Source organism: Pantherophis guttatus, chromosome 17 (assembly GCF_059756535.1).
Source record: "Pantherophis guttatus breed Tessera chromosome 17, ASM5975653v1, whole genome shotgun sequence".
In the NCBI taxonomy this organism is placed as follows: Eukaryota; Metazoa; Chordata; class Lepidosauria; order Squamata; family Colubridae; genus Pantherophis; species Pantherophis guttatus.
The window spans coordinates 10,964,722-10,982,500 of NC_142079.1; the positions used below are offsets into that span (position 1 = coordinate 10,964,722).

General features: G+C 46.1%; 1 protein-coding gene across 7 annotated transcripts in view; it reads right to left on the reverse strand.

The window, feature by feature from the left end:
• The window catches only part of NOC4L (nucleolar complex associated 4 homolog), a 73,852-nt gene that overhangs the window by 30,405 nt on the left and 25,668 nt on the right, over positions 1-17,779 (reverse strand). The window contains exon 16 of one of the 7 annotated variants that reach the window (XR_015730275.1): positions 8,730-9,024. The exons of the other annotated variants lie outside the window; for them this stretch is intronic. The gene's annotated coding sequence lies outside the window, so the exon portion shown is untranslated. Of the gene's footprint in view, positions 1-8,729; positions 9,025-17,779 lie in introns of those variants that run through there. 7 annotated transcript variants of the gene reach the window in all.

Sequence of the window (17,779 nt, forward strand, 5' to 3'; positions counted from 1 at the left end):
AGAACCGGCAAATACCACCTCTGGCTGGCCCCAGAGTGGGGTGGGAATGGGGATTTTGCAGTATCCTTCCCCCAGGAGTGGGGAGAGAATGGGGATTTTGCAGTATCCTTCCCCCAGGAGTGGGAAGGGAATGGGAGTTTTGCAGTATCCTTCCCCCAGGAGTGGGGAGCCCCTCAAATACTGGAAGACTGCTATCAGGTCTCCCCTGGTCCTTCTCTTCACTAGACCAGCCATGCCCAGTTCCTGCAACTGTTCATCGTATGTTTTAGCCTCCAGTCCCCTCATCATCCTGGTTGCTCTTCTCTGCACTCTTTCTAGAGTCTCAACATCTTTTTTTATAGTGTGGGGACCAAAACTGGATGCAGGATTCTTTCCCCCTTCCAAATTGAATTTTACTATGCATGCAACCCCCCACCCCTTTGTATTACGAAGGAAATAAGACCTCCACATGGATGAACAAGCATTTCTTGATGGCGTCATGGGGTGACATTTTGGAAAACTCATAACCTTCAGGTTAGTGGTAGAATTCATTTTTTTTTTATTACCGGTTCTGTGGGCGTGGCATGGCGTGGCAGGGGAAGGATACTGCAAAATCTCCATTCCCTCCCCATTCCAGGGAAGGATACCACAAAATCCCCATTCCCTCCCCACTCCGGGGAAGGATACTGCAAAATCTCCATTCCCACCCCACTCAAGGGAAGGATACTGCAAAATCTCCATTCCCTCCCCACTCCAGGGAAGGATACTGCAAAGCCTCCATTCCCTCCCCACTCCAGGGAAGGATACTGCAAAATCCCCATTCCTACCCCACTCCGGGGAAGGATACTGCAAAATCTCCATTCCCACCCCACCCCACTGTTAGGAAGTTTCTCCTTAATTCCAGATGGCTTCTCTCTTTGGTTAGTTTCCAACCACTGTTTCTTGTCCTGCCCTCCGGTGCTTTGGAGAAGAAATTGATGCCCCCTCTTCTTTGTGGCAGCCCCTCAAGTACTGGAACACTGCTATCCTGTCTCCCCCGCGCCCCCCCCCAAATTCTTCTTTTCTCTAGATTTTCCACAATTACGTTTTTCGGTATTTAATTTTTTTTCTTCCAGCAACCGGGGTTTGAATGAAGCAGCAGATCACCAGGAGAATACTTACGCAATCCCCTGCCTTGCAAATACAACCTCATAGCTAATCTGCCTTTCCCCCCTTCCCCTTCTCCTTCCACTCAGTGAAATAATAATGATTTTTTTAAAAAAAAATCAGCCAAATGATTGCTTCTGTTGATGCAAGATTTTGAAAGTGCCGTGTCGGTCACCCATTGGCATATATTAGATGCTGATGATGTCACAAATTCTCGGCTAGAACCGAACAAAAGGCAGGGTGCTGCCATTGTGCGGGTTAAATCCTGAATCCGTCCTCCCGCTTCTTGCACTCTTCCCGCAGAGGATAAATGATCAAATTCAACTCATACCCTTTTCCGTCCCTTTTCTTCTTTACTCTATAATCTTGCTTCTTCTTTCTTCTTTCTTTCTTTTTTTCCCCCCAAAAACATCCACCATGATTTATAACCAGGTGGCACTTCCTATTATTCTCGTTAATTACAGCACAGCTCAAGTTTGGGCTTGTAAAATGCAATTGCTTGGAACGTAAATCTAGTCTGAGCTCCTCAGCTCATTAATACTATTCAGGCCGCTCTTGTGAAGGTTGCATAGAAAGGTACCTGCAATGAGGAGCTTGGGCTGGAAAGAGGCAGTCGGCCTTTCTCCCCACCTCCCCACCCACCGTTTTCTTCTTTCACCTTGAAACATGTTGAGATCACCTGTCAATCTCATTCCTCGAAGGAGAGACAGACAGGCAGAGGCAGAGGCAGAGATGATTGGGGGGTCAAATTATTCTCCAAAGCAACGGAAGGCAAGAAACAATGGATGGAAACTAATCAAGGAGAGAAGCAATCTGGAATTAAGGAGAAGCTTCCTAACAGTGAGGACAATGAACCCAGTGGAACAACTTCCAACCAGAAGTTGTGGGTGCTTCATCACTGGAGGTTTTAAGAAGAGATGGGCACTCACTTATCTGAAATGGTATAGGTTCTCCCACTGAGTAGGGGGGTTGGACTAGAAGACCTCCAAGGTCCCTTCCAGATTCTATTCTATTCTATTCTATTCTATTCTATTCTATTCTATTCCGATGGCTGGATAAGATGGATGGAGGGATAAAGATAGATGCTTGAATGGATAGATGAGCTATAGATGCTAGACAGACAGATGGTAGGTAGGTAGAGTTTAGATGATAGATGGATGATAAATAGATAGACAGATGATAGATAAGTAGATAAATGATAAATAGACAGATGATAGATAGGTAGATAATTTAATTTTAATTTGTCTGGGCCAAATTGTTTAATTCGATTTTATCCTGTTTTTAAATTTTGTATTTATGTATTTTACTGTTTGGCTGTTCACCGCCCTGAGTCCTTCCGGAGTAAGGAGGTATACAAATCAAAGAAAGATAGAGATAAAGATAGCTGTAGATTAGATGATAGATAGATGGATGGATGGATGGATGGAGATAGAGAGAGAGAGAGAGAGAGAGAGAGAGAGAGAGAGAGAGAGAGAGAGAGAGAGAGAGGGAGAGAATAGATGGTAGAGAGGTAGTTGATAAATAGAAATAGAGATATATATTTATGGGTGGATGGGTAGCTAAATAGATAGATGAAAAATAGCTGTAGACAGATAGATATAGATGATAGAATGTGTGTGCTCATTCTATGCCAGATGAGTCTATCCTTTTGTACAACTTCAAAATGTTCCTATTCCTCTATTTAATGCCCCCCCCCCCATCATATCAGATCATGGTTTGTTTTCCAGGGCAGCCTGTGACTCAGGAATTTGAGAAGAACTTTGTTGAGGGGAAAGAAAAAAAAAGAAAACCCTACATTTGTAGACGGGCTTAACTTCAAATCCTTTCACGATAAACCTTAAGCAATTTTGATTCTCCCCCCCCCTCCTTTCTCTCTTTTTTTCTCTTCCGTTCTTATCACAGCTGCCTGAGCTATGAAAAAACCAACTCCATATGATGGTTTGCAGATGGGCCCCATCAAACATGGACTCCAGTGGCTGCAGAAAACGACAACACGTCCAACCCTCAATGAAAATTGATTAGGCACGAATTAATACTCTGATGAATCTGTGACATTTGTAAAGGAGGGAGGAGGAGCCCATGTTCATTGATATCTAATTTGCTACCCTTAATTTTCCCAAGGCCAATTAAAAGGGCATCAGTGTTATCTTATCTCCTCCTGCCATTGTTTTTCAAAATCTCACGATGTATCTTCCTTGCTCTCGAAACGAAGCCTAAATTATATTGCAACATGGGTTTGCTTTTCGAATCAGCTTTCTTGGAACAACAAGACGTAATTGGCATGCCCTGGTTTTAATTAAACGCGGATAACAGATTGAAATTATAGGCCTTATCAGGCAGCGTGTTGTGGCCTCTCAGCTGCCAGCCCCTCCAACAGCTGAATCAGAGGAGGAGGAGAGGGAGGGGTGGGAGTCGGGGTCAGCATCAAGGCAACCTGGGACCTCCGAGGGGGAAGAGAGAATGGAGCTGGCAGAAAGAGAGAGACAAGAGGCGCAGCCTGGGCCGTCCATCAGCCCTCAGAGAGAGAGTCAACAGCCTTCAGGTCTGGAGGTGGCTGATGAGGAAGAGGAGGAACAGCTGGGTCCAGTGCCTGACGCACGGATGCACAGAAGGCAGAGGAGAGGAGAGCAGTGGAAATCTATGGGCCGGTCCTTGGGACAGAAGAGCCACTGCTGCTAGTGAAGCCCTACCCTAGCTCTGGGGATAAAAGGCAGGGGGAGGAGATAAATAGGTGTGGCAGAATAGGTGTAGTGGCCAACTCCGTGGCCCCCATGGAGAGGGTTCGCAACTTGGGCGTCCTCCTGGATTCACGGCTGTCCTTAGAAGAGCATTTGACGGCCGTGACCGGGAGGATTTTTTATCAGGTTCGCCTGATTCGCCAGTTGTGTCCCTTTCTGGATCGGGACTCCTTACGCACGGTCACTCATGCCCTCGTCACTTCCCGTCTGGACTACTGTAATGCTCTCTACATGGGGCTCCCCTTGAGGTGCACCCGGAAGCTCCAACTGGCGCAGAGTGCGGCCGCGCGGGTGGTAATGGGAGCGACATGGCGCTCCCATGTAACACCTCTCCAGCGCAAGCTGCACTGGCTCCCGGTGGTCTTCCGGGTGCGCTTCAAGGTTTTGCTTACCACCTTTAGAGCGCTCCATGGCTTAGGACCTGGTTACTTACGGGACCGCCTACTACCATCAATAGCCTCCCACCGGCCGGTACGCTCTCATAGAGAGGGGCTCCTCCGGGTGCCGTCAAACAATGTCGACTGGTGGCCCCCAGGGGGAGAGCCTTCTCTGTGGGGGCACCTACTATCTGGAATGAGCTCCCCCCGGAGATACGGAGGATCCCGGATCTGCGCACCTTCTGTCGCGCGCTTAAGACTTTCCTATTCCATCAAGCTGGCCTGGCCTAATCTCTTCCCTCTTTTCTTTTTAATATGCAAATTTTAATCTGTTTTTTAAATGATTGGGGTGTTTTAATTTGTCTGGGCCAAATTGTCTAATTCGATTTTATCCTGTTTTTAAATTTTGTATTTATGTATTTTTACTGTTTTGGCTGTTCACCGCCCTGAGTCCTTCGGGAGTAGGGCGGTATATAAATCAAATAAAGATAAAGATAAAGATATTCATCTCCCTGCCAGACAGACTTGTTAGCTTGCGGTGTGGGAGAATTTTTTTTGCTGGGGCTGCTGGAATCACTGAATTAACTTCAGAGGGTTTGTTATGTTTGGGGAGCTGGGTCAGGACGACTGCCCTGAAAAGGAAGGGGCCAGAAAGTATGTTTGCCTTTTCTTTTATTTCTGTTGGATGAGTCCCTATCCAGGTCTATGTCCCTAATAATTATTGCAAAAATGCACAGGATTATCCATGAAAAGAGTCTCCAGCAGTGTTTTCAATCTTCAATGGGTAGCTCAGACGCACATTTCAAGAGATATACAGATAATCGAGTTTCTTTTAAGTTCTGGGTCGGCCATGAATTAATTAGCATTTAATAGTAGTGTCATTATTATGTTTGGGGAAAGAAAAAAAAAAGACTTCAGAAATTACAGAAAGAAAAAAAGTAAGAAGAAAAAGGGATAGCTCAACAGACTAAAAGCCTGTTATTAAGATTCAGCTGCCTGCAATTATTGCAAGTTTGAATCTCTCCAGGCTCAAGGTTGACTCAGCCTTCCATCCTTTCTAAGGTAGGTAAATTGAGGACCCAGTTTGTGGGGGCAATAAGCTGACTTTGTATAAAAAATATACAAAAGTATGAAGGCTATTGCTTAACGCATTGTAAGCCGCCCCGAGTCTCCGGAGAAGGGCGGCATATAAATCAAATTAAAAAAAAAAACAGCAACGGAAGAAAAAAAAAGTATATAGACATGGATACGTGATTCTGAGGGTGAAAACAAACATTTCCAAATCTATTGACAGCCGTTTCTACCAAGAAAAACATCTGTCAGGTAAAATAACCTATTCGAATATCGTTGTTGGTTTAGCGACTAAATAGTGGCCAGCTTTGAATAAAGGTACCCTTTAGTGCCGTGATGGCGAACCTATGGCACACATGCCACAGGTGGCACGCGGAGTCATATCTGTGGGCGTGCAAGCGTTGCCCTAGCTCAGCTCCAGCCTGCATGCATGTGCTGGCCAGCTGATTTTCGGGCCTTCTGGTCCCATTGGAAGTCGGGAAACGAGCTGTTTCTGGCCTCCGGACAGCCTCCAGGAAAGTGAGGAAGGCGGTTTTTGCCCTCCCCAGGCTCCAAGGAAGCCTCTGGAGGCCAAAAAATGGGCACATCAGTAACTTTTCTGAGCCGGGGGGGGCTCACGCGTGCATGTACAGGGAGGGGGCGTGGCGTGGGGGGCATGGAATTATGGGTGTGGGCACAGCACGCCCCTTGCATTTCCCCCACTTTTGGTGCGCGACGACAAAAAGGTTAGCCATCACTGCGAGTGTGTGTGTGTGTGTGTGTTTAGAAGGCTTTGTGTGTCAGCCAGAGCAATTTCCCACCCATTTAAATCCCCCTGAAAGATATCATTTAATTTTCCAGGGTTTTGTTATAATAATCTGGATCACCGACAACACGAGCGGAATCAATTATATTTTCATGCTGTATCGATCCAGATGCTTTAGGAAATACGGACAATATGCCAACAGGCACAAAATCGTTATGAATTATTCTGAGTTGCTTTTTTTTTAATTTATTTTTCCGAGGGTCTTTTAGAATTTGGCTAATTTTGAACAGGATCACCCAGCTGGTAATAGATGCTACTTTGACACCAACAGACAGAGCCTGAGGCTGTTATTACAGATAGTCCTCGACTTACGACACTGTTAGGATTGGAGACTCCCATTCTTACGATTTATATTGATATTGTTCCCTGATTGCTTATTTGTACCCTATGGCTATCATTAAGCGTTGTACCTTATGATTCTTGATGAACGTATCTTTTATGTATACTGAGAGCATACGCACCAAGACAAATTCCTTGTGTGTCCAACCACACTTGGCCAATAAAAAAAATTCTATTCAATTCTAAATTCTATTCTACTGTAAACGATGCAATCGTTAAATGACTCGCGCCGATTTTGTGATCTTATTTGCCACGGTTGTTAAGCGAGTCACGTGGAAGATGGAAACCGATAGAATTATGTGCCCCGAAGTCGTGATAGAAATACGGTGACTAATGTACAGGAGGTCCTTGACTTACGACCCATAATCGGGACCCAGAATTTCCCATTGCTAAAGTAGGCGCTTAATGAATCGTGCCTGATTTTGCTCCCTTTTTTGGCTAGGGTTGTTAAGTGAATCAGAAGGTCATTAAGCAAATCCGACTCCCCGGACTTTCTTTGTTGGAAGCCAGCTGGGAAGGCCGCAAATGGCATCACGTCAACCTGGCATGCTGGCACCGTCGTAAAGGCATACTGGTTGCCTACCTCAATTGTGATTACGTGCAATTATCTACACACTTAGGAGAGTGGAGCTAGCGCTACCTAGAGGTGGAGCTTTCACCTCACAATCAGGAGGCTGTGAGTTCGATTCTAGGTAGAGGCAGATATTTCTCTCTCTCTGGGCACAATGAGAATAGATCTGCTGAACAAAACTCAGCATTGGCAACAGGGAGGGCATCCGGCCAGTAAACACTCTGCTAGCTCCATTCAGTTGCCCAGACTCCATCCTGCAAGGGATTATGGGGTTGTTAAAAGAAGATGAGGATGTACACGCTTAGGTAAGTATGAAGACGGGTCATGAGTCACTTTTTGTCAATGCTGTTGCAGCTTCAAATGGTCGCTAAACAAAGAGTCGTAAGTTAAGGACTCCAGCAGATCTGTGACCCCCATGTTGTGGCTCCGTTGCCTGAGCCTGGGCTATCGACAGATGCAGACTCTGAGAGTGAGGGAGAGGAGTTGGCAAGGCCTCCTTCTCCAGGACCCTCCTCTCTGGCAATGCCTCCGGAGGACACCGAAGGCCAAACGATAGGCTCAGAGCCAAGCACGTCCCCGCAGCCACAGGTGGACAGCGACGAAGAAGATAAGTGCTGGCTGGACCCGCGACAGAGGCGCAGGGAGAAGCGTGCACAGCAGAAGGGAAGGCGTGCCAGAGATTAGCTGAGTCACTGGACCACACCCCACAGGGTATAAATGTGGGTGTGGTGGCCGGTTCAGTTTGTGACGAGCAAAAACTGGAAATAATCCATGATCTCTGCGTTACTGGACTTTGCCTGCTTTATTGGACTGCATTTGGATGAATCCTTGTATTGTTGACACTCTGCCTGTTTTATCGGAATGCTTGCAGTCTAATCTTTGTTTTGTGTGAGTAAAGTCTGAATTGGCAGCTGGCCACTGGGTTGCTGCCAGCTTTATCTTCAAAGAGTTTTGTCGTGTGGCTTATTAACTCCGGGCCGTCTGTAGGGGTGCGTGTAGGGTACGGGGACAGAACACCCCTCTACGTGCAGGCTATAATGTGCAATCATTCTGCAAGCGTGCACGTGCCCTGTTGCACATGATCAGGCACTAGGGATGGACAACTACACTTGTTGACAATGGCACAATTGAACCATTGGGGGAAATAAAGAGAAAAGAATAATAGAAGAACAGAGCTGGAAGAGACCTTGGAGGTCTTCCAGTCCAACCCCCTGCTCAGGCAGGAAACCCTCTACCACTGCACTGTGGCATGCAGTGGTTAGAATGCAGGATTGCAAGCTAATTCTGCCCGCTGCCAGCAGTTCGATCCTGACTGGTTCAAGGTTGACTCAGCCTTCCATCCTTCCGAGGTGGTTAAAATGAGGGCTCAGATTGTTGGGGGCAAGAGGCTGACTCTGTTAAACTGCTTAGAGGGGGCTGGAAAGCACTGGGAAGTGTTATATAAGTCTAAGTGCTATTGTTATTGCTATCGTCCTTCCTTCCTGCCTGCCTGCCTGCCTGCCTGCCTGCACAGTGGTTAAAATGCAGTATTGCAGGCTAACTCTGCCCACTGCCAACAGTCTGATCCTCACCGGCTCAAGATTGACTCAGCCTTCCATCCTTCCGAGGTCGGTAAAATGAGGAGACCCAGATTGTTGCGGGTAAGATGCTGACTCTGTAAACCGCTTAGGGAGGGATGTAAAGAACTGTGAAGCGGTATATAAGTCTAAGTGCTATTGTTATTTCAGGCAAATGGTTGTCCAATCTCTTCTTCAAAACTTCCAGTGATGGAGCACCCCCAACTTAGAGGCAAGTCGTTCCATTGATTAATTTTTCTGTTAGGAAATTTTCCCTTAGTTCTAGATTGCTTCTCTGCTCGATTCGTTAAATCCAGCAATGGTGGTTTCCCTCCAAACCCAGTTTTTTTCTCCGAGCTTTCTGCCTTTCGATATCTCCTTGCCAATCGAAGCTATTGGCTTCATCAATATCACACTGGATCAAAAGGTTGTCATCAATTCACTGCAAAATAGAAACCGCTGAACAAAATAAGTGTTTGGACTTAGGCTTTTGCTGACTTGAAGAAGAAAAAAAAATACAAAGTTCCATATAACCAATTAAAAGAAACCAATCTAAAGATTCGGGAATTGCTGAATTCGTGGCTCTTTGATGCAAAGGGAGATTTGATGTGCCTTGCAATTTAAACAAACCAATAAAAATAAAAATAAAAATAATAAGCTCCTGGGTTTTTGGTGTAACACAACCAAGTTGCAAAACGCTTTGCAAATATACGTCTTTGGGAGACACCCTCAAAGCAACGGGAAGAAGCTAAGGCAATGACCTCGCACAGTACAAGTCAGAAAGAAAAAAAGAAAGAAACGAAACGAAATGCAATTACAGAAGTTTTCGGAGTGAAAAGAAGCCAAATTACACAGCGAAGGCAAAGATTTTTTTTCCCCAGCGCCTACTGTGAGCTTTTAATAAAAGATCAACTCTTCCCTATTTCCGTTACAATTTGAACAACATGAGCGGAAAGATAAAAAAAGGGTTTGTTTAGAGACGAATTCTTCTCGGCACCCTAATGGGCAATGCTGATTTGAAGGCCGATGGCTGCCGTATCATGAATGGAAGTGAAATAACTTAGGCGCTTGCTGATATAAGAACCATCTTTAAAAGGAGGTTAAGTTAATATTGCAGCCAAATATCTGGAGGAATAAACAGCAGGTGATCATGCTAAGAAGATGCAAAGAACCAACAGAAGAGAATGTTTGTAGCTCGGGATTCAACTGTGGGGTCCTTGGGTGCTCCCTAAGCTGGGTGGCTTCCTTGCAAACGTTTCATGACCCTTCTAGGTAACATCATCAGTGCTAGGAGGGTTTGCAGAGAAGAGGAGGATTGTGTGGGTTCTTGGTGCTCCGTGAGTTTGGCTGTTTTCTTGCAGACATTTCATGATCTGGCCTAGGCTTCCTTAGAAATTAAACAGCACAATTTCAGTCCCGGCAAACCTCTTTAATTCATACGGCTGTAAATTACCTTCATTTACAGTCCGCAAGTCTTGATAAACAGTCTTTCAGAGGAAGGTTATCAACACCCACCTATCTCACGTGGAATGCTGCCGAAGAGCTGATTTCCAGGCGCAGGGCAAGGCCAAACTTGGCACAGAGTCACAAACAGAATTTTCAAATCTTGAATCGGTCGGATGAACTAATTGCTTCCTGCAAAACCTCATCTCCCGTTCGCTTCTCTTTTATATCTTATGGGAGGGCCCAATCATCTCCAAGCCTTACTCCCAAGTCGACCCTGTTTTCTTAATTGTTCTTGTCTCCTGGCAGCTCTGTGCATGCGCACATTGGGAACAGGCTCCCGCTGTTCTTCTGCCTCGCTGATGTCAGACTCCAGAGGCAGCAAAGAACTACCAGATGGCCTTGGCCCCCTCTCTGCCTCCGATGCAGAGCCCTCGTCCGAGCCTTCCCCAGACTCCAGGACTGGCCCACGTTCCTCCCCAACCTCCTCACTGTCCCAATCTGCTGCCAGCTCTGCTGGCTTCTGGCAGGCCACAACACCTACTAGGTAACATCATTAGTGCTAGAAGGGAGGGTGGTTTGTGGAATGGAGGAGGAGGTTGGGGAATAAGAAGAAGAGGGAGGAGGAGGAGGAGGGCTTGGTTGTTTTCTCACAGACATTTCATGACATAACTATGGATGTTACATTCATAACATTGTCATTGCTAGAAGGGAGTGGAGTTTGCAGATGGGAAGAGGAGGAGGAGGAGGAGGAAGACTACGGGGTCCTTGGTGCTCTCTGAGCTTATTCTGCCCCAGCTAGGGACCCCAAAGAACGCAGCACACACAAAGTCTGTACAAACCTTACTTTACTAAATTAAATCCGTTTTTTTTTCCAAACAAAGGCTGTTAATTAACTTTCTTAACAGCCTACAAGAATCCAAAGAATAAATAATCGTAATCTTACTATGGTTGGCAGAAAGCCCAGAAGCAATTTGCAGAGAATCCAGACGTGAAGTAGAGTGAACTAAAGTTGTTCCCTGCAAATTGCTTTAGTCGGTGTTCCTCCTTAAATAGGCTAAGGGAGTGGCCAATTAGCCCCAAGCCTTACTCTCGAGGAGACCTTCTCCTGAGGAGCCACTCCTGCCTTTTGGCTGCTCTGTGCGCCCGTGCATTGAGAAGAGGCTCCTCCTCTTCTTCCTCTTCACTTAAGGGAGCTTCTGGAGGTTCTGAAGGTCCTGGCTGAATCCCTGCCTCTGGCCCCACATCTTCTCCAGCCTCCTCATTGTCCGACTCGAGTGCCAGCTGCACAGGCTGCCGGCACAGCACCACACCAGCCTCCTCACTGTCCGAATCAGCCACCAGCTGCACAGGCTGTGTACGGGCCACAATAGAGCTTGGTTCTTTTCTCGCAGACATTTCACGACCCAACTAGAAACTATCATCAGTACTAGAAGGGAGTGGATTTGCAGAGAAGAGGAGGAGGAGGGGGAAGAGGGGAAGGACTGTCGTGTCCTTGGTGCTCTAAGCTTGGTTTATTTCTTGCAAATGTTTTATTACCCAACTAGGTAACTTCATCACAAGGGAGGGGGTTTGTGGAGAACAGCAGCAGGAGGAGGAGGAGGAGGAGGAGGAGATAAACACCGAGCTATCATTACGCTTCTGGTAGAACATTTCCAAGAACAGAACTCAACCCTCCAAGATGTCTCCAAGAGCAGGAGACCAATTTCCAAAGAAATTTGTCCGTTAAGTCTGCGAAACTTTGCAAATGTCCACATTTGCAATCCGCTTACCCTTCCGTTGCATTCTAACAACGTATTTCAGAATTTGTTCCAGCTGCTCGGCTTCATGCTGGATTTACAACGCTAGGAGGAGGGGGAAGGGGTGGGGGTGGGCTGTTGTCACGTGGGCAGGAACAAGCTTTCGCCTGTCACACATTGTGTGGCCTGACCTTTACCTGCTCTAGCCGCTCGATGGGCGGCTAACAAACCGGTGTGAATTTGTCAAATTCAGCAGCTGGTTTCTCTGCCACGCATTCCTTCTGCAAACGAGCTACAACATGACCCAAAGGTTAAAAGGGGGGTTACGGTAGTCTCTAAAGGAAGTTTAGGGAAGGTTGCCATCTCACTCGGCGGGTGGAACAGACTACAATTTGCCAGGCCTAATTCCATATGCTGGAATTACAGATTACATATTAACAGAGTTGGAAGGGACCTTGTAGGTCATCTAGTCCAACCCCCCACCCAAACAGGAGACCCTACACCATTTCTGACAGATGGCAGTCCAGTCTCTTCTTGAAAGCCTCCAGGGATGAAGCTCCCACAACTTCTGAAGGCAACGTCTGTTCCATCAATTGATTGTTCTCACTGTCAGAAAGTTCCTCATTTCCAGGTTGAATCTCTCCTTGATCAGTTTCCATCCATTATTCCTTGTCTGGCCTTCAGGTGTCTTGGAAAATAGCTTGACCCCCTCCTCTCTATGGCAGCCCCTCAAATATTGGAAGGTTATCCTGTCTCCCCTGGTCCTTCTCTTCACTAGACTAGCCACGCCCAGTTCCTGCAACCGTTCATCCTATGTTTTAGCCTCCAGTCCCCCAATCATCCCTTCCAACACCCTTTTCAATTCAATCATGATGGAAGGGACCTTGGAGGTCATCTAGTCCAACCCCCTACCCAAGCAGGAGACAGGGTGCTAAAAAAAATCCCTCTACTTCCCACACCAGCCTGTCAACTGTCCTAGGACCAACGTGGAGTCACTTTGCTTCTGGTTCCTAAATAAATGGAGACCTCCTTTCCAATTGCAGCTTGCTTCCAAATTCATTAGTTCCTGCATCTTTCTCCCGGCTTGGAACCGGACCGGATTTTAATTCCAATAGAATAAAGTCTTAAAAATATATATCTATAAACAGGTTTTATGAAGACTATAAATTGCTGCTATCAGGCTTGTGGATATAAACCGGTTCATAGCTTATGATGCAGTGTTGTTTCCCAAAGCTATTCAGGCTTTTTTTTCTTTCCTAGATAATAAGCAAAGCAAATTACTCAACCTTGTCCTAGAAATCAATGTACCGACACGAACGTTTTATTGAAGCTAACTCTAACTGTCATTGTTTTCGGTTTTTTAATCAGGACACCCAGGAATGTATCTTGAATGGTTTCAAACGTGTCGCACGCATTATAAAAGCATCATCAGAATGCTTAAGGAACCAGTAGGTTGCGGGGGCTGAAAGAAAACTTGCAATTCCGCTCACCTTCCCCAAAACTTAATTGAGTCAGTGTGACTTGATCTGGGTTTTTATTTTGTTTAATTTTATTGTTTTTTACTCTAATCACTTCTTCGGGTCATTTGGGGAATATAAATTGGATGCACTGATTCTGCGGAAAGCTTTGTGGAGAAAGGAAGAAAGGAAGGAAGGAAGGAAGAAGGAAGGAAGGAAGAAAGGAAGAAAGAAAAAAGGAAGGAAGGAGGGAAGAAAGAAAGAAAGAAAGAAAGAAAGGAAGGAAGGAAGGAAGGAAGGAAGGAAGGAAGGAAGGAAGGAAGGAAGGAAGGAAGATGCATTTTAACCACTGTGTACAATGGATGGATAGATGGATGGATGGAAGGAAGGAAGGAAAGAAGGAAGGAAGGAAGGAACGAACTGATAACGCAATGCCCATTAAATAGGGCCAAAACCTGACCCTTGATAGAATCCGTTAATTTGCACCATCAGATCTGTGTAATGTGCAAATAAAAATATAGTCATTGGTGTTACCCGTATCATCACAAGACCAAGTGTTGAAAATTAATTAAAAGCAAGACTTTTGATTTTGTATCAAACTTCTTCAAGTAGGAACGAGAGGCAATCATAACTGACATCTAACCCTAACCCTTTCATGCCTAAGGTGCAACTAGAATTCCCAGTCTCCTGGTGATTGGCTCAAAGACCAGCTGCCTGCAATTACTGCAGGTTCGAATCTCTCCAAGGCTCAAGGTTGACTCAGCCTTCCATCCTTTCTAAGGTAGGTAAATTGAGGACCCGGATTGTGGGGGCAATAAGCTGACTTTGTATAAATATACAAAAAGATGAAGGCTATTGCTGAGCACATTGTAAGCCGCCCTGAGTGTCCAGAGAAGGGCGGCATATAAATCAAATTTAAAAAAAAAAAAAGTTACCCAGCTGGCTTTCCTGCCTAAGGCAGGAGAACTCCCAGTCTCCCGATTTCTAGCCTGGCGCCTTAACCAATAGACCAAACTGGCTTTCTCTTTTTCCCTAACTCTATCAAATTCATAGCCTGAAAGGTTAAGATTGGGTGTGTATGCCTGTCTCTCTCTTACCGACTGGCTCCTCACAATATAGGTCATAAAATCGAGCGTGACTCAGTTAAGAACTGCCTTGCTTATTTCCTGTCCCAGTTGTGGTCATAACTTGAGGACTGCCGGTAATGTCTCCTTCACCTTCCAGGAATGGTAATGAAGGCATGAAGACCAGCTGATCTCATCATTCATTTACATTCTACTACAGATGTTTTCTTGAAGTTAGCGCTGGGGACATCTTAAGTATTTGGAGTTCCATAAACAGTCTCAGAAATGCAACGTGTGATGACCCAGGACGAGGCACCAAGGCCACACAGCCAGTTGAGAGTTCAAACTCCCCTTGAATGCTCCAACTTTCCCCAAAACACTCCCACGTTCATGGCGAGTCCCAGAGCAAAGTGTTCTCTCTCTCTCTCACACTCATTCACTCACACACACACACAAACAGCAGTCCCGCGAGGCAAAGTAACAAGGCAATGAGTCCACGAAACAAGGAAGAAGCAATGAGTCCACGAAGCAAGCTGTCCTGCAAATGCCAGACGTCGGCAACAGCACACAGAACTCCACAAATTCGGTGTTTGTTCCGGACAAACGCCCCTCCCCACAGCATCTCCTTAAGTCTCAGTCCCCAGGTGTGCCTTGTAAAAAGGGGTGGGGCGCTCTCCTCCCGAGTCGGGAGGAGAGCCTGCACTGTTCTCGCCTTCTCTCCACTCTCCATGCTTGGGGATCAGGAGGGGGCGGTCCTTGCTCATCGCCTGAGCTCTGTTGCTCCTCATGTCCACTGCATGCCCTCTCTCGGTCATCCTGCCCCTGTTCCTCCCTGCTAGCAAGCCGTCCCAAGTCTGAGGGGCCCTGGGATGCTTCGTCCTGCTCCTCCCCACATTCCTCCGTAGCCAATAAAGCAGCCCCCTCGATCTCCATCGGCCCCAGCTCTGGCTCGTCTTCCTCCGCAAATTCAGGCTCCAACAGGGGCACGACACAACGTGTGAACACACACACACACAATCATCTCCTGTCTCGCTCCATTTCACCAAACTTTTCAACAAGCCCATACACATCTGGATCTTTTGCCTTTTTTCCCCCCCAGATCGTGAAAATTTTCTTTCGAAGTTTACAAATGTGCTCCTCGGATTTTTAAATGCTCGTTTCTTTCTAGAGCATTTCTTCTTACCGCCCTCCTTTGCAAACCCACGGAGGTAAATATCGCAAATGTTTTGGGTTTGGTGATGTTATGAAAACGTGAGAATATTCAGTAATTATTTTCCCCCTCTCTCTTGGCCTGTTTGGATCCCGAAGCTTATCTATTATAGAATTGCTGGCTACTACAACAGTATTTTCTATGTAAATATGGGATTACAGTCTGTAAGTACAGATAAGGACAAGAGATTTGTGTCGGTAGGAAAATTGATTAGCTTCCGACCTCCCCCTTTTCAAATCATCTGGGCAAAGGCCGAGAAATCCTGTTGCGATGTTTGAGATGAAAATGAAGGTCTGAAGCACCATCAAGGGTTGAGCCTGGATAGCTCAACAGACCAAAAGCCTGTTACTAACATTCAGCTGTCTGCAATTACTGCAAGTTCAAATCTCACCAGGCTGAAGGTCGACTCAGCCTTCCATCCTTTCTAAGGTAGGTAAATTGAGGACCCGGTTTGTGGGGGCAATAAGCTGACTTCGTATAAATATACAAAAGGATGAAGGCTATTGCTTAACGCATTGTAAGCCACCCTGAGTCTCCGGAGAAGGGCGGCATATAAATCAAATTAAAAAAAAAAAGGCCTTCGGGTTTTTTGCCCCACTCCAAATTCCGTGTGAACGCAAGTGCATCTGTGGTTGTGGCCCGCTGGCAGCCAGCAGAGCTGGAAGCAGAGTCGGACAATGAGGAGGTTGGGGTGGAACATGGGCCAAGTCCTGGGGGCTGGGGAAAGCTCGGACGAGGGCTCTGCGTCGGAGGCAGAGAGGAAGGTAGACAGCAGTGAGGCAGAGGAACAGCTGGAGTCCATTCCCAATGTACGCATGCACAGAGCTGCCAGAAAACAAGAACAACTCAGAAAGCAGGGTCGGCTTGAGAGTAAAGCCACACCTTGGAGATGATTGGCCCCTCCCCTAGGAAACAAAAAAGGAGCAAACAGGGAGGGGTCTTTTGCAGGAAACAATTTGTTCATTCGGTCGTTGCAAGAGTGGAAAGTTCTGCTCTAAGAGACTCTGTGCCAAGTTTTGCCTTGTACTGCATTTGGAAACTAGTTATGTGGCAGCTTGCCAAGCGAGATAAGGTCTGTGTTGATAAATATACCTTTGAAAAACTGTTTGGACAAGCCTTGCTGACTGTGAATGAAAGGAATTCACATTGGGACTGCATTTTTTTCCTGACTCATAAGCATTAGTGGATCAAGTGAGCGTGCACTTAAGTCCAGTGAGTGGATCAAGGAGTGTGCATTGAAAGTATTTTATGTAAATTTTCCTGCACATCCAAGTTTTTTTTGGAGATTCTGAGTCATCCAGGTCATGGTTGTCCCAAAAGTGCTTTTTTTTTCAAGAGGCAACTGGACTTTGTTTTCCTTTGAAGATGTTTTGCTCCTCATCCAAGAAGCTTCTTCAGTTCTGACTGGCTGGTGGGGAATGGAAGGATTGATATTCCTTGCAGACAGCTGGTCGTTTGCATCCTTTTAGAGGGTCCTTGAGGCCACTTGGAGGTTTATCTGTGTCCTCAGGGGTCACTGAGTGGTGCAAATGGTTCCTGTAGTCTGCAATTTTTCTCTCCTTTCTTCCTCCTTCCCCACTCCTTTCTTCCCACCTTTTCCTTTCCCCTTCCTCCCACCCTCTCCATCCCTCCCTTCCTCTCCTCCACCCTTCCACCCCCTCCTTCCTTTCCTCCCCCCTCTCCCTTTCGTCTTCCTTCCTTCCCTCATCCCTCCCCCTTTCTTTTCTTTTCTTTTCCTCTCCTTCCCTCCCTCCTACTTGAGATGAATCTATTTCAACCTATCAACAGAATAGAATATTTGAAGCACAGGGTTGAACTCTGGTTCTTCTCCCAGCTTGGTGATTTCCTTACAGATGTTTCAGTACCTGAATCAATGCTATTGAGGTTTGCTCCCCGTTTTATATACCCGTAGAGCAGCTGGTTGGTGGGGATGTAAAGAGGGAGCAAACCCCACACTCACCAGCACTGATCACGTTACCTAGTCAGGTAATTAAATGTTTGCAAGCAGCCCACCTCCCAAACTCAGGGAGCCCTTGATGCTCCAACATATTTCACAATCTTTTTATGGCTGAATTGATTCACAAGAAAGTTATCCCATCTGTTCTTCAGTATAATTATAAATGCAAAAAAAAAAAAAAAGCGCCATTAATTTACATGCAACAAAATACTTTCTTCTTTTCCAAAAAAAATAAAAGAGAGAGCGAATGAGCAATTTAAATGCATACATGATCTTTCCCAGATTTTTTTTTTTCCTCTTTTTGTTCAAGGGGTTGTCTTCTGGTTA